This window comes from Caretta caretta, chromosome 5, assembly GCF_965140235.1.
Source record: "Caretta caretta isolate rCarCar2 chromosome 5, rCarCar1.hap1, whole genome shotgun sequence".
In the NCBI taxonomy this organism is placed as follows: domain Eukaryota; kingdom Metazoa; phylum Chordata; order Testudines; family Cheloniidae; genus Caretta; species Caretta caretta.
Window position 1 is genome coordinate 83636087 of NC_134210.1, and position 15747 is coordinate 83651833.

General features: G+C 42.2%; 1 long non-coding RNA gene across 1 annotated transcript in view; it reads left to right on the forward strand.

Moving 5' to 3' along the window:
• Positions 1–15138, forward strand: part of LOC125637192 (uncharacterized) — a 58551-nt gene extending 43413 nt beyond the window's left edge. Inside the window, exons 7-8 of the long non-coding RNA XR_012668305.1 lie at positions 754–897; positions 14093–15138. This is a non-coding gene — a long non-coding RNA (uncharacterized LOC125637192). The remainder of the gene's footprint in view (positions 1–753; positions 898–14092) is intronic.
• Positions 15139–15747: the final 609 nt, after the last annotated feature.

The following is a 15747-nucleotide window of genomic DNA, read 5'->3' on the forward strand; positions in this document are numbered from 1 at the left end:
CTAACGTGTTAGCAATAAAATCCTGCTGTAAAATCCTAGTGGAGGTACCACAGCTTTTACCATGAAGTAACTATGGGTGGGGGAAGAAATGGTGAACTTGCCTAAATGCCTGGTAGTAAATACTATAGTGCTTTGTCTCCAGTGGGATTTTCATAAGGAAGTTTAATAGATGTTAGTGATCCCATGAGAAATACATACCTTTTTGGCAGTAAATAAAAACCCTCAGAGACCATGAGAAGGAGCACTTTGTATTGTACTCATTGCACTTTGTGGTGAAAGGAACAGAATTCCTTCTTCACAGAACATGGTGCCCATATGCTAGGATGTGATGGCAGCCTGGCCATGCCTCTAAGCTAACTGCACACACATTTTTTGGTCCTGTGGAATGCCAGTGGGTGTGCTAAGCAGTCCTTCCGTCTCATGGCCAAGGAGTGCTGGTGTCAGCATTCCTATGTTGGTGAGGAAGGTGTGGAGAAAGTTTATCTGCACCCTTTTTTCCACAGGCCTCAGTGCACCAGTGCAGGATAAGCCACAAGCTGAAAGACAAAAATCCTCAAGTTTTCAAGAACAGAAAGAAAAATTAGATGTACAGGGTGTTTTTGTTTTTTGAAAGATTTGCTGGGCTCATTCTAGATCCAAATTTTTAGTGTCCTTTTCTCTTTCAGTTTTGACCAGACTTAGTGAACAATACTTTAGGCTGCACGGGATGTTCTTTTGCATTTTGATCAGTTTCCATTTTTTGTCCCTTGCCAGAAAGAGATAATGACTGTGAGTGGCAGATTAAGAAATTCTGAACAATTCACATCTCATTTAATTGGAGTTCACTGTAGTTCCTTTCTGAAAGCAAAGCTACTAGGAGAATGGGAGGAAGAAAACATAACTTCAGTCCTTAATAATGTAAGTACTAGCAGGGGAAAAGCCAGAAAACATTAGATGAATAACTTTTAATAACTTCATTGGTCTATGAAATCCTGAAGACATGAATAAAGTATGGAATAGTCTATAATTGGAAGAATCTGAATAAAAAAGTCTAGGTAGCATTTTTTCATAAAGGCTAAATTCTGTCCACCAATTCTAGTAGGGTTTTTTAATCATGTAACATAGAGAAAAAGCAGAGATAAAAAGTGGACATGATCTAACTGGATTTCAGAAATATCCTTGACACTGTAAAATGTAAAGTTAACAAGGACAGCATCGCAAAGCACCATCTTTGAATAGGTAAAATGCTAGACAGTTGACTAATGATAAGTTGCAATGGTAAAAGGCTATGTGACAGAGTGAAGTATCAGTGGGATTCGTGTATGAGTCAGTACTTCTCATTCCTTATGGAAATAATTGGAAGGAATGTATCCAAGTTCACAGAAAACACCAAACTGGTTGAACAAGTAAATCATATAACTAGAAATGATCAAAGTCAGAGAGAACTAGAGAGTAAAAGGGAGTGCACTGGTGGCTCTTGATGTGTTTCATTGTCAACAAGGTCACAATATTTGAAGCTAAAAATAGAGAGTTTTTTAAAAAGTGCATTTTGAAGAATGTGTAGTAGTGATAGGGAATAGAACTATAATATCATTAACATAATCTAGGTTTTGATTTAGAAAGCAGAGTACTAAGCTATAGAAGCAGAAGTGCTGTAGGTATGATATGTAAATAGAACACAAATTAGAAAAATTCTAACACAGTGCAAGGGATGACAACCACAATTCTAAAAGGAGTAGAAAGTGTAGGAAGAATAGAATAATGATTCACTGGGAAAAGCATTTTTAGCAAGCTGGTGTGCAGGGGTTCTAGTTCCTATATGCTCTAACCTATCTCAGGGCCAGCATAGAACATCATGGAGTCATAGCAGTCTTTTTGTTTCCCCACTCGCTCCTTTGGATTTTGGCACAGGAGAGATTCTGGGCCTCTCCTGTTTCCAGGAGGAAAACCTAGAAGTCTAGACTCTGCCTACCATGAGACAGAAGCATAGCACAGGAACATAGCATAGTTTGACTTCTATATTTTGCGTCTGGGGGGTAGGAGGGGAGGAAGGGTAGGCAGCTCCAGTCGGGCCCGTACTTGGGGCGGGGGAAATTCCATGCCTGCCCACAGGGATGCCATTTCAGATTTTTTTTTGTTGGGGGGGGGGGGAGGGGGGGGAAGGAAGAGGCAACTTTAACCATGATTCCAGGAGCTACTTAGGCAACTGAAAACCTGAAAACTCGAATCTGTGGGGGGGGTTTTGCAGATAATAATTCAGAAATTCTGTCAGGATCACTGTATCTGATTCCTATATCATGAAAGAAAATTAAATAAATATTAGACCCACTGAGCTCTAATACTAACATGTTCTGACATCTTGTGGCAAGTCACTTAAGGGACACTGATTAGGTTTAAAATTGTAATGTGTATTCTTACTCAGATACACTTACTGAAGTCAGAAGGGACTATCGTGATCATCTAGTCTGACCTCCTGCACCCCTAACCTCTGGCTGAGTTAGTGAAGTCCTCAAATCATGGTTTAAATACTTCAAGTTACAGAGAATTCACCATTTACACTAGTTTAAACCTGCAAGTGACTCATGCCTCATTCTACAGAGGAAGCAAAAAATCACCAGGGTCTCTGCCAATCTGACCCAGGGGAAAATTCCTTCTCGGCCCCAAATATGGTTGTCAGTTAGGCCCTGAGCATGTGGGCAAGACCCACCAGGAAGATACCTGGGAAAGAATTATCTGTAGTAACTCAGAGCCCACCCCATCTAGTGTCCCGTCTCCAGCCATTGGGGATTTTTGCTACAGGCAATCACCAGTGGGCCATACGACATTGTAGGAAGTCCTGTCATACCAGCCCCCCGCAAACATATCAAGCTCAGTCTTGAGGCCAGTTAGGTTTTTTGCCCCCACTGCTCCCTTTGGGAGGCTGCGCCAGAACTTCCCTCCTCTGATGGTTAGAAACCTTCACCTAATTTCAAGCCTAAACTTGTTGATGGCCAGTTTATATCCATTTATTCTTGGGTCCACATTGGTGCTTAACTTAAATAAACTCTCCTCTCTCCCTGATATTTATCCCTCTGATGTAATGAGAGCAATCATATCTCCCCTCAGCCTTCTTTTGGTTAGGCTAAACAAGCCAAGCTCTCTGAGTCTCCTCTCATAAGGTAGGTTTTACATTCCTCAGGTCAGCCTAGTAGCCTTTCTCTGCACCTGTTCCAGTTTGAATTCATCTTTCTCAAACATGGGAGGCCAGAATTGCACACAGTACTTCAGATGAGGTCTCACCAGTGCCTTGTATAATGGTACTAGCACTCCCCATTCTCTACTGGAAATACCTCTCCTGATGTTCTCCAGGACCTCATTAGCTTTTTTTTGTGGCCACATCGTAGTCATCCTGTGATCAGCCAATACACCTAGGTCTTTCTCCTCCTCTGTCACTTCTGATGAATCCCCAGTTTATAGCAAAAATTGTTGTTGTTAGTCCCTAAATGCATGACTTTTCACTTTGCACTCTTAAATTTTATCCCATTTCTATTACTCCAGTTTACAAGATCATCCAATCTTCTTGTAGTATATTTTGGTCCTCCTCCATATTGGCAATACCTCCCAACTTTGTATCATCTGCAAATTTTATTAGCACATTTCCATTTTTGTGCCAATGTCAGTAATTACAAATGTTAAATAAGATTGGCCCCAAGACTTGATTCCCAAGGAACTCCACTAGTAACCTCCCCCGAGCCTGACAGTTCACCTTTCAGTATGACCTGTTGCAGTCCCCCCTTTAATCAGGTCCTTTTTCACCTTTTAGTTCTCATATTAATCCCCATCTCCTCCAAATTAACTAATAATTTCTCATGGAACTGTATGGAATGCCTTACTGTCATCCAGGTAAATTAGATCTACTGAAGTTTTTTTGTCTAAAAAATCTGTTATCTTCTCAAAGAAAGGTATTAGTAACTTTGTTACTACCTCTTGAATATAACAATTTAAACAATTGTAGAAAAATCTACATTTATTTTCTGTCATTTAGGCTACTTACTTTTTGCAGTTCACGAAAGTTGGAACAGATTATTTAAGTTTAGGAAACATTCTTACAGCCCTTTCTTATCTTAATCACCTGTTAATCACTCTGTTTATAAATAAGATTATGACTCTCTGCCCCCCCACCACGGAGAGGGGCACAAGATGGGAGCAGCAGTCTCCTGTCTCCTCTGCAGAACTCATTATATTGCACACGCAGGCTGCCTGCCTGAGGCTTGCAGTTTGGGGGGCAATGCCCTCCCATGCCCCTCCCTGCAAAAATCTGTCTATGCACAGGAAAGGAGGAAAAGTGGGTTGTGAAAGAGTGACCCTGGCCCTTTAAGAAGAAAGAGGCTAATGCACCTGTGATTGGTCACTGACTACCCCAATATTATTTAAGAGAGAGCAAGTTGGAAGGAGGCCTGGAGATTAGAAAGCCAGAAAGGAGCAGCACAGAGTTGCCTGAGATTAAGAGCTGAAGGAGGACATTACTGTGAGCTGCCCGTGAGGAGCTTGGAGGAAAGCGATTGGTGTAAACTGACCAAAGCTGGGGATCCCAGGTAAGCAGAAGGTTCAGGCAGTGTCCCCTAGGAAAAGGGGAAGATCCATCTTTGGCAGGGGAAGCCAAGCATGGAAGCCAGAGGGTTGTTGTGGGAGGGTGAATCCTTATGAGCCAAGGCTGGGAGGCCTGGAGAACTGGAGCACTGCAGGACCAGTGGGGCTGTGGGGGAAGCTGGTCGCACTCAGGCAGGGAGGCTCACAGAGTGGAGCTCTGGATCTGGGGCAGAAGGAACAAGGAACAAAGGGCTGCTATTGGCTCTTGAGCAGATGATTTGGAGGTGACATCCCTGAAAAGGGAAATGGGAAAAACCTGCTGTATCTTTGTGTTGTGACCGTTGGAGAATGGTTTTATTACAAAGATTTTGGGGAACTATTGCACTGGTGTGTAGGATTAGATTATGCCCAAAAGCAGGACTCAGTACTGGGTATTGAGAGAAATTTTATCCCTTTCTAAAAGCAAATGATGGGGAAACTGTGTCTGGGTGCAACTGTCGTGCTGCAGCCTGCTGCAGGAGGACACCCAAGGATGGGCTGCCATATGGCAGGGAGAGATAGACTAGACATGGAAGTGCAGAAGACAATCAGAAGAGGCTGAACTGGAAAGTGAAATTTTTGTACCTAGACTCAGTGACGGAAGAGCTGAGCCAGGAAAGACCATGAATTAGTCATGTTTTATGGAGTCAGAGCTACACAAATAGCTAGGTAGGTGGAAAAGAGGCTCTGTATCTGCCAGTAGATATTGACTGTGTTTAAACAGGTGGGTTTTTTTCACCCCACAAACAGTAATCATAGCTAATCTGAAGACTGGCTGCTAGCAAGGCTAGGATCAGCACAGAGTGACCTGTCTAATTCGCAGCTCTCGTGGTTTGGAATCTAATGTGTGCCAGGAAAAATCTGTCATCACATCCTAGACTCAGTTTATGACTCTGAGGATGAAAATCTAGAGGTACCATTAACTGGATAAAAAGATAGGGCTAGGGATGTTTGTAATCTGAGTCAGTATCATTCTAATTTTCTGACTCATCATGGTGTTTGCCCTGTTCCGTTGCTGTCCACCATAGTCTGAGTAATTTTGGAACATTCTTTCATTATAGTGGCATATAGTGATGTTCCCTTTGTATATTTGATGTAATTTCCCTTCAATGTCACTATTTAATAGCCTTTCTTAATATGTATGCAATGCCATTATTGCTCAATAAGAACATAAGAACGGCCATACTGGGTCAGACCAAAGGTCCGTCTAGCCCAGTATCCTGTCTTCTGACAGTGGTGAATGCCAGGTGCCCCAGAGGGAATGAACAGAACAGGTAATCATCAAGTGATCCATCTTACCCATTCCCAGCTTCTGGCAAACAGAGGCTAGGGACACTATCCCTGCCCATCCTGGCTAATAGCCATTGATGGACTTATCCTCCATGAATTTATCTAATTCTTTTTTGAGCCCTGTTATAGTCTTGTTCTTCACAACATCCTCTGGCAAGGAGTTCCACATGTTGACTGTACGTTGTGTGAAAAAATACCTCCTTCTCTGTTTTAAACCTGCTGCCTATTAATTTCATTTGGTGACCTGTAGTTCTTGTGTTACAAGAAGGAATAAATAACACTTCTTTATTTACTTTCTCCACACCAGTCATGATTTTATAGACCTCTGTCATATCCCCCCTTAGTCATCACTTTTCCAGGCTGAAAAGTCCCAGGCTTATTAATTCTTCTTCATATAGAAGCCGTTCCATACATCTAATAATTTTTGTTGCTCATTTCTGAACCTTTTCGAATTCCAATATATATTTTTTGAGATGGGGCAACCACATCTGCATGCAGAATTCAAGATGTGGGTGTACCATGGATTTATATAGAGGCAATATGATATATTCTGTCTTCTTAACTATCCCTTTCTTAATGATTTACAACATTCTGTTTGCTTTTTGACTGCCGCTGCATATTGAGTGGATGTTTTCAGAGAACTATCCACAATGACTCTAAGATCTCTTTCTTGAGTGGTAACAGCTCATTTAGACCCCATCATTTTATATATATAGATGGGATTATGTTTTCCAGTATGTATTACTTTGCCTTTATCAACACTGAATTTCATCTGCCATTTTGTTACCCAGTCACCCAGTTTTCAGAGATCCTTTTGTATCTCTTTGCAGTCTGCTTGGGACTTAACTATCTTGAGTAGTTTTGTATCATCTTCAAATTTTGCTACCTCATTGTTTACCCCTTTTTCCAGATCATTTATGAATATGCTGAATAGGACTGGTCCCAGTACAGACCCCTGGGGGACACTACTATTTACTGCTCTTCATTCTGAAAACTGACCATTTATTCCTACCCTTTGTTTCCTATCTTTTAACCAGTTACCAATCCATGAAAGGACCTTCCCTCTTATCCCATGACAGCTTACTTTGCTTAAGAGCCTTTGGTGAGGGACCTTGTTAAAGGCTTTCTGAAAATCTAAGTATACTATATCCACTGGATCCACCTTGTCCACTTGCTTGTTGACCTCCTCAGCGAATTCTAGTAGATTGGTGAGGCATGATTTCCCTTTACAAAAGCCATGTTTACTCTTCAACAAATTATGTTTATCTATATGTCTGACAATTTTGAAGTCATTTGGTACAGAAGCTGATTTAAATGATAGGTTACAAACTACAGTTAGTAGTTCTGCAATTTCACATTTGAATTCCTTCAGAACTCTTGGGTGAATACCATCTCGTCCTGGTGACTTATTACTGTTTAGTTTATCAATTTATTCCAAAACCTCCTCTAATGACACCTCAGTCTGTGACAGTTCCTCAGATTTGTCACCTAAATAGAATGGCTCAGGTTTGGAAATCTGCCTCACATCCTCAGCCGTGAAGACCGATGCAAAGAATTCATTTAGTTTCTCCACTATAGCCTTATCGTCCTTGAGTGCTCCTTTAGCATCTCGGTCATCCAGTGGCCCCACTGGTTGTTTATCAGGCTTCCTGCTTCTGATGTACTTAAATTTTTTTTGCTATAACTTTTTGAGTCTTAGGCTAACTGTTCTTCAAATTCTTTTTTGGCCTTCCTAATTATATTTTTACACTTCATTTGCCAGAGTTTATGCTCCTTTCTCTTTTCCTCACTAGGATTTAATTTCCACTTTTTAAGGATGCCTTTTTGTGTCTCACTGCTTCTTTTACTTTGTTGTTTAGCCATGGTGGCACTTTTTTGGTTCCCTTACTATGTTTTTTAATTTGGGGTAGACATTTAAGTTGAGCTTCTATTATGGTGTCTTTCAAAAGTTTCCGTACAGCTTGCAGGGATTTCACTTTTGGCGCTGTACCTTTTAATTTCCGTTTAACTAACCTCCTCAGTTTTGTGTAGTCTCCCTTTCTGAAATTAAATGCTACAGTGTTGGGCTGCTATAGTGTTTTCCCTGCCACAGGGATGTTAAATTTAATTATATTATGGTCACTATTATGAAGCGGTCAAGCTATATTCACTTCTTGGACAAGATCCTGTGCTGCAATCATTTGACCTTATACACTGTATAATGCTGTTCTGCTAGGAACATTCCTTGTCTGCCACAAATGAAAGGAACTAAATTTAAGCCTGAAAAGAAGATGCATATCTTCTTTATCCCAGCTTAGCAGAGGAGGGACTGCTGACATCACACAACTGACTGTAATTTTCAAGACACTAAAGAAGACGAGAGACTAGCGCTTTAATTTTTGGAGGCACTCACTGTGCTATCGTTCAGTAGTCACATTAATAGTTACCGACTCTCTTTGGAACGAATGGGCTGGTGAGTAGCAACATGCAACAAAGGACTGTTTATTACCGCAACAGATGTGTCAGATGCTGCAGCAAATGGATCAGGAGCATGAGTATTGCACACTTTTAACTTGCAATTGTAATAATGCCACTGGTGACCGGTTTTGGCAGACTGTTAAAGCCAGTCAGATGTCTGGCGACCAGGACAATAGCTTTCATTTGTCTTTATTTGTTTTCATTATCAACTTGTACTGATGCAGTAAAAGAGGATAGCTCTTGAGTCCTTCCAAATGGAGTACAATGATTTCAGTGTATGCCAGTGCCAGTCCACAACAGCCACTTTGCTATCCTCTGAGACCTGTTCATAGAAAAGCAAACAAATAACAGAAATTCTGTTCGGCATCTGTGGCAGTCTTTAGTACAAGTTTCAGTTGGTCCCTTAGTGTTCATTTAGACCCTTTATCCAGGAAAAGATAACAGAAGAATTCTGCCAAAATAGATGTGAAGTCCATACAGAGCATACTCAAATATACTCCTGGGTATAGGCCAATAAACACAGAGATGGAAACAACTCAGCATCTTTAATTCCCTACATTTAATTTCACTGAGTGACCCAGCAACATTAGTGGCTCAGCTGGTGCTATGAGCATTACCTGGAGATCTGCACGCTCTCACACTGTTAGAGGTGAGTGCATCCAGCTCCCATTGCCTCTATTATGAATTCATGTTGCTCAGCACCTTGCAGAATCCGGCCTTATATAAGTTAAAATCACCAAATATGTTGCATTTTTCTAACTTTATTTCAACATGTTTATAGCACATAGCAGGAGCCAGTGTAGATAATGACAACCCATGTTTGATTCTGGGACAATGGCCTGAAGCCTCCACCATTTGTTTTGTTGATGTTTGTTGCAGTCTTCCTCCTTTCTTTGTTCAACTCCATTTCCTGATGCCATGTTAATGAGTAAACCCCGATCCCTCTGCCACTCACTGGCTAAGGGAGAGACACCCTTATCCTGAACCCCCCATTCCTCTGCCATGCACCAGCTGGGGAGGCACTTTGAACTCCAGACTGACACTCCTCCTCCCAGCCCTCACAATTCCCTGGAGATGCCAGGGTGCCACTGCCCTTTTTGGGCTCATTTATTATAGCATGACAGAGAGAGGGGGTTTAGTGGATGACAGCAGAGGTGGGAGGTAGAGCCAGGACACCTGGGTTCTCCCCTGGCTCTGGGAGGGGAGTCTGGGGGGTTAGAGTAGAGGGGCTGGGAGCCAGGACTCCTGGGTTCTCCTCTGGCTCTGGGAGGGTAGTGGAGTCTGGTGGATTAGAGCAGGGCGGGTTGGGAGCCAGGTCTCCTGGGTTCTCTCCCCAACTCTGCTGGTGCCAGTGGCTCTGGGCCCATCTCAGCCTCACTGTGTCTCATGTCATTGCAGGAGCCCCCAGGCTGAGCTGGGTTTACAAGAGCTAATTAGGGTGTCACTGGCTGCTCCTGTGGCCCCATCTGGCTTGTTAGCGAAAGTGGGGGGTGCCTGCCCTATGCCCAGCTCATCCACAGGCCCAGCACCTTCCTGCTGCGCTTCTCCTCGCTCCCCCCAGGAGCTGGTGACTGGACTCCGAGCAGATGAGGCAGCTGCAAAGGAAGAGGTGGTTACAGCGAGTGTCCTGGGTCCCAGCCCCTCCACAGGGCTCAGAGCCAGGCTGTAAGTGCTAGGGGAGCATTTCCTTGCATCAATCTGCTATCATATGAGAGCATCCAGAAGAACTCCCCTACCGCTGCTGTTTGTTCTCTGATATATTGGAAGTAGTAGCAGGGGATTTCATTCACTTAGTAATATTGTAATTATTCAGTCTGAATTCCCACAGCCAGCTTTTGCAGACCCTCAAACAGGAGAGGGTCTGGTTGGCACACTGCGAACAGCCAAAGACTATGTTGTCCATTTCCTAACCATACCTAAAATGTCAGAAAAACATTTTTCTCTTCTGTTTACTAGCTGACTCTTTTCAGAAAATTAACTGTATTGTGCAGACCCATTGTGAAAGGGTCATCATATTTCTGATTTTGCCCTAGCTTACCTTATATAACAATCATCCATCACTTGTTTGTCTTTATTGTTATATTGAGATTTTGCTGTAAACAAACACATAAAAAGCAAATCCAGCATTTCAAACTCTGGTTTCTAATTCTGCATGACAAATAATTACAGAGGTTTCTCCCATAAGTGCCAAAAAGGATAGCTGAGTACATTTCATATAGCTTGGAGCTAGGAGGGAAGAGCTGCTAAGAAGTGTCAGGCCAAGCAAGGAAGTAGGAGCATAAAAAATTCATAAATTGCTTTTTGAAGTTTCTTCAGAACATCTTGAACTTTCATCAAGCATACACTGCATTAGGGATCTCTCCTGGTCTTGAGATCCTGTTTAAAATTGTCTTGCGCAACAAATAAGAGACAAATAAACCCTCTATGTTTCAGTTCTTAAATCAACCTCTAAGTATTGGGGAGTAGGCTGAAAGCTTCACAGGGATTCATTATCCCACATCTGCCTATTGTTGGACACTTTTGCCTTCCTCTAAGGCACCTGGAAGTGACAACTATCAGCAATAAACCGGGTCTGATCCAATATGACAACAGCAATGTTCTTGAACAATAATAGTAAAACTTTTTTCCTAGAGTAGTTTTAAAACCAAACCACTGAACTGAACAACCATTAACTTTGGGTATACAAAACCTGGATACAAATCTGAATTTTGAAACTGACTACTTCTTTGTTGTGTGAAAAATCAAGAATATTCTGAATTTATCAGCAGGGCTGTCTACTCAGAGAATGATTTCCCTGGGAACAGGATCAATAGCAAAACTCTCACTGAGCATGATGGCAGCAGGTCCTGGCCCATAGTGTACACTATTGTATGTTGCTACTGATGTGAGTAGGATAGCAGGTCAAACATTTCTTAGTTGGGTTCTGCTATCACTGCCAAATTATTTGTCTGTATGCCTGTATAAATTATATGATTTTGAATATCATATCATACAGGAGGACAAATTAAATTAAAACTGGTTCTCAACCAGGGCGGTGCACCTTCCTGGTGGGGGTATGCCGTGTCAAACTTTCTAAAAGGGAATGGCTACCCTTCCCACTCACTCATGGGGTCACAATGCCATTCACTCAAATTTGACCCAGCTGCCTCTGCATAACAAATGAATTTGAGCGAATTTGGCACATGGGATTGCACCACCACTAAGGTTTGGTCCAACTATCCCTCCACCATGGTGGAGAAGCAATCAGGCCAAATTTAAGTGAGTGGCATTGCTAGATGGCACATGGGGTCAGTATCCACTAGCACGCTTCAATTCTGTAATTAAGAAATACCACCCTGAAAACTATGTGCTTTTAGAAGGTTTCCCATCCTTTGCACAGTTAGATATCAGGTTCAAGATATCAGGATTTATTTAAAATAGAATCACCTTTATTGGAATTACTGCCCCAATTCCATTTAGATTACACTGTAAAGTCCCACTTTGTAAGGGGCTCCAAATAAAAAAAAAGTTGGGGTAAGATTAAAAAGAGGTTGAGAACCCATGAATTAAAAGAACACACACACATAGATATAAGGTAGAAATATCAAAAATTAAGTTATCCCCAAATTTAAGGCATCTGTATATGCCAGCAAGGGGTTAGACTAGATGATCTTGGCAAGGGGTTAGACTAGATGATCCTTGTGGTCCCTTCTAACCCTATGATTCTGTGCCTTAGCCCAGTCACACTGCACATCTGATACTTTTTCTCCTGTATCTTAATAACCTCAATTTCAAAGGGAAACCAAGAACAGAGAATACAGCATATATGCAGTTGCAGGGAAGTTGGAAAAAAAGAGGGACTAAGAAATGGCAGAAGTCAAACAAGGAAGAGAGGGACGTGGTCCTGGGGAATTATCAGTTTGGGTGAAAACTGTCTCTTTAAGAGGGCTGAACTGTGACGGCTATAGTGAAGGGTGGGACAAGGGTCCCCTCTTGTCCAGACAACCAGGACAAGGCCAGGGAAGAAGGTCAGTATCTATGTTGTCCATCTATCTCATAAAGGGGTGATGATAGGAGGAGGAGGAAGCCTACCTGCTGACCTCTTTAAGGTAAAGGGGCTGAGTATGAAAGATGAAAGAGTATGAAAAATATGAAGATGGCTGAGGCATGCAGTTGGCAGGAATTACAACCCAACCCCAAAATGGGGGCTGTAAATGCCTGGTGTCAGGGGAGAGAGAGAGAGAGAGAGAGAGACTGACTGCTTATGCTTTAATTTAACCAGAAAGGAGGAGTGTAACTTCTGATCCAAGGAGACGAACTGCTTTAATTCTAACCCTGCTCTGAGAGAGTGCTGTGGGCTCCTGATGCAAGGGGAAAGAGGGGTGGCAGCATTATAACCCAGCAAAGAAAGCCTTCCCAAATGCTCATACCAACCTTGGAGGGCCATGAACTAAAAAGGCTGAAGAAAAAGGAAACTGAGGCAGGGTGCCGGCAGAGCTACCTTAGGCCACAAGAGTGTCCTGAAGCCAGCAACCCTACAACACTGGCATAGTTGGCAGAATTTGAGACTACCTCTTACCAAGGAGGGAAGGTGAAGGGGTGCAGAAGCTGAAGGGATATCAAGAGAGATGGAAGAAAATTTCTGTCAGAGGGTGACTGGCCCCTTTAAGAGGGAGTAGTATCATGTGCACCCATGCCTCAAAAGCTGTCTATTAGTTTGGTTTATGAGAGGGCAGCTGGAGCGGAGCATCTGGAGTGATGGGCCAGGCCAGGTATACCCAATTTGGGAGGAAGATCAGTAATGGGGTACCCTCAGTGGGGGTGAGGGTCTGTGTGTGAAAAGCCTGCAGAAGAAGGAAGTTAAGACTGCCCCTGGCCATGTGGCTTTGGAAGGAAAGATCAGCCCACTTATTCTCACTGGTTGGTAAAAAACCCCTATGGAATGGCAGAGAAACCCTGGTATTGTTTTCACTGGGGGAAGTTGGGACATATCTGGATGATCAGTCTTATTATGGAGTGTGACTTCATGGTGTGTTACTTCAGCTATGCAGGGAGGCTGGGGTCTTCTCCTAAAAGGTTATCCTCTCTATGGAGAAAGAGTGCCTCCAAAGTATACTTCCTCTGTGGGATGGGAGGACATATGTTAAGGACTTTCCCTTTTGAGAATGAGAACTTCAAGGAAATGATTAGTCATCAGACAAACGTGAGAAAGAATGGTGTCCTGATGGGCGGTGGTGGCCACCCAGAGACTGGGCCTTGAAGAAACAAAAGAATTGGGGGTAGCTCCAGCTCCCTTTCAGGGTATGTGGGAGCAATTAGATGAGGAGTATCAGGTGACCCAAGAGAGAGTTCACCTGTTCATGATGGTCAGCGAACTGGAAGGGAAGTGAGAGACTGTTCACACCCAGACCCCACAGTCAGAAAGCTGAAGGCATCAGAGAATTGGGTACAGAAGCTAGAACTTGTCCTGAGATGAGCAAGGTTTTCAGGGGTTGTGCAGAGGAGGGATTATGGAACTGTGGTTTGTCCCCTTAAAGGCCAGTTGCCCAGGACCCAACCAATGATAGTTCTTAAACTGGCACACCTGAGCGGGAATAGCTCATTCCCTGTGGAGCAGCATGAAGTGGAAGAGGGGTTGAGAGAGTTGCAGGAACTTCAGCGACTACCAGAGACAGGAGGCCTGACAGTAGCCTTGGAGAAAAGACTCCGAGGACAGAGACTAAGGCCAGCAGGGTAAATGGCCTTATGCTGACTTTTTTTTCCTCTCATTTTGCTTTAGGTGTTTCCTGGAAAATAAATAGAGCCCTGCCAGAAGGGCCAGCAAGACTGATTTGTTGGGATCATAACTGTGAAGCCCTGAAGAGGGGGAGATTTGACAAGTGGGTGCTGCAGACTCATCCAGGCCCTGAAGGGGGGTATTGTGGAGGAGGCCACACTAAAATACTTAATCACATTGGAACCTACAAAATCGGCTTTGGAGTTTCTATCTTCTGGGTTATTGAGTTACCTGAGCATGACTCTTCCGATTGGAATATGTCACAAAAGTACTAAAAAACAAACACACACATTTGTAATTGGTCAAACCGTCCAGACAAATTCACCTTTGAATTGAGACAAGCATGGGAAATGTCAGCTCTGAAGGCATTTATTTGGGAAAACTTAAAAGAGAATGGAAATGGCATTTCAACCGTAGCTGTCCTACTCATGAGCACCATGACCTGATCAATGATACATCGAGATCTTTAAGATTTAAAACAAACAAAAACCCCTAGGTCTGTTGTCATAGCAGAACTGCTGTATTTCTTGTCAATGCACTAATTTGAGTAAGAGCAAGCTATTCACAGAGTCATTAGATGTTAAAGATGAAGGAATAGCTCAGTTAGATTTTTCTATCCATCACTCTGCTAATGCAGGATTTTTCCTCCCAGTTTATAGAAATGGGAACAACACCATCCCCTCCCCCCAGATTTGAAGACATCCAGTATAATTAATTCAATGTAGGAGAAATTTTATACTCTGGACTGTTTCTTTTCAGGTTAACTTTATGCAATATTAAACATTTGTTCTGTTGTTCAAAGTGTGTTTTAAGAATACAGTGCATTCTGACAAGTGTATTTACCATTGTCAAAATGCTTTTGTGTGCATTTATCTTTATATTTGTTTACATTTCTTGATTTACATTCTGAGCTGTTGTGGCATGCTCTATGTACAATTCTTGATATTTTTCTTGTGAAAAATAGTAGAAACTTAGGGTAAAATTATGTAAAAAACAAGCAATACAATGCTAATTATTTCTTGGTGTATGATTACAGCAACTGAAAACTGTCTCAGACTTACTGTGTATTTAGGGGAAACAAGTGAAAAACTGACCTGACTTTGATCTCAGCTGGAAAGTCACTTTTCTAGATTTGACTTATTGAAATGTCTTCTAACATTAGGTCTGCATTCATGCAAGTTCCTTCATTCCAATTAATTAGGCTCTCACTGTGTCTGTGCAGAAGATTTTCAATAAATCATGAAGAAGTAACTGTGTGTGCCTGGCAAGCTTCAAGAGAAACAGATTTCAGTAACACACATACACAAAATCTGAGGGACAAGGGTATTTAAGAAGAGAGAGCCAATGAGCTCTTAGATACTCAGCTAAATTACTTTGCTCTCAAAGTTACTGGCCCAGTTGCAAATTTAAACAAAGAACTGGCTCTGCATGCTTTTTAATAAACAAAATGAACTTAAAATCAATTAAACTTCTTGCTAAGGTTAAATAATATACTAAATAAGACTTACACAATACAATAATCAAATCAAGGTCACAACTGGAATTGTCAGTAAAATAATAATGATACTGAATTGAATCACCAGTTAATCAGGTTATCAGATGAACGCACCCAATAATCAAATCATGAGGTTAATACAGCACATGGTCAGTTCTCACAG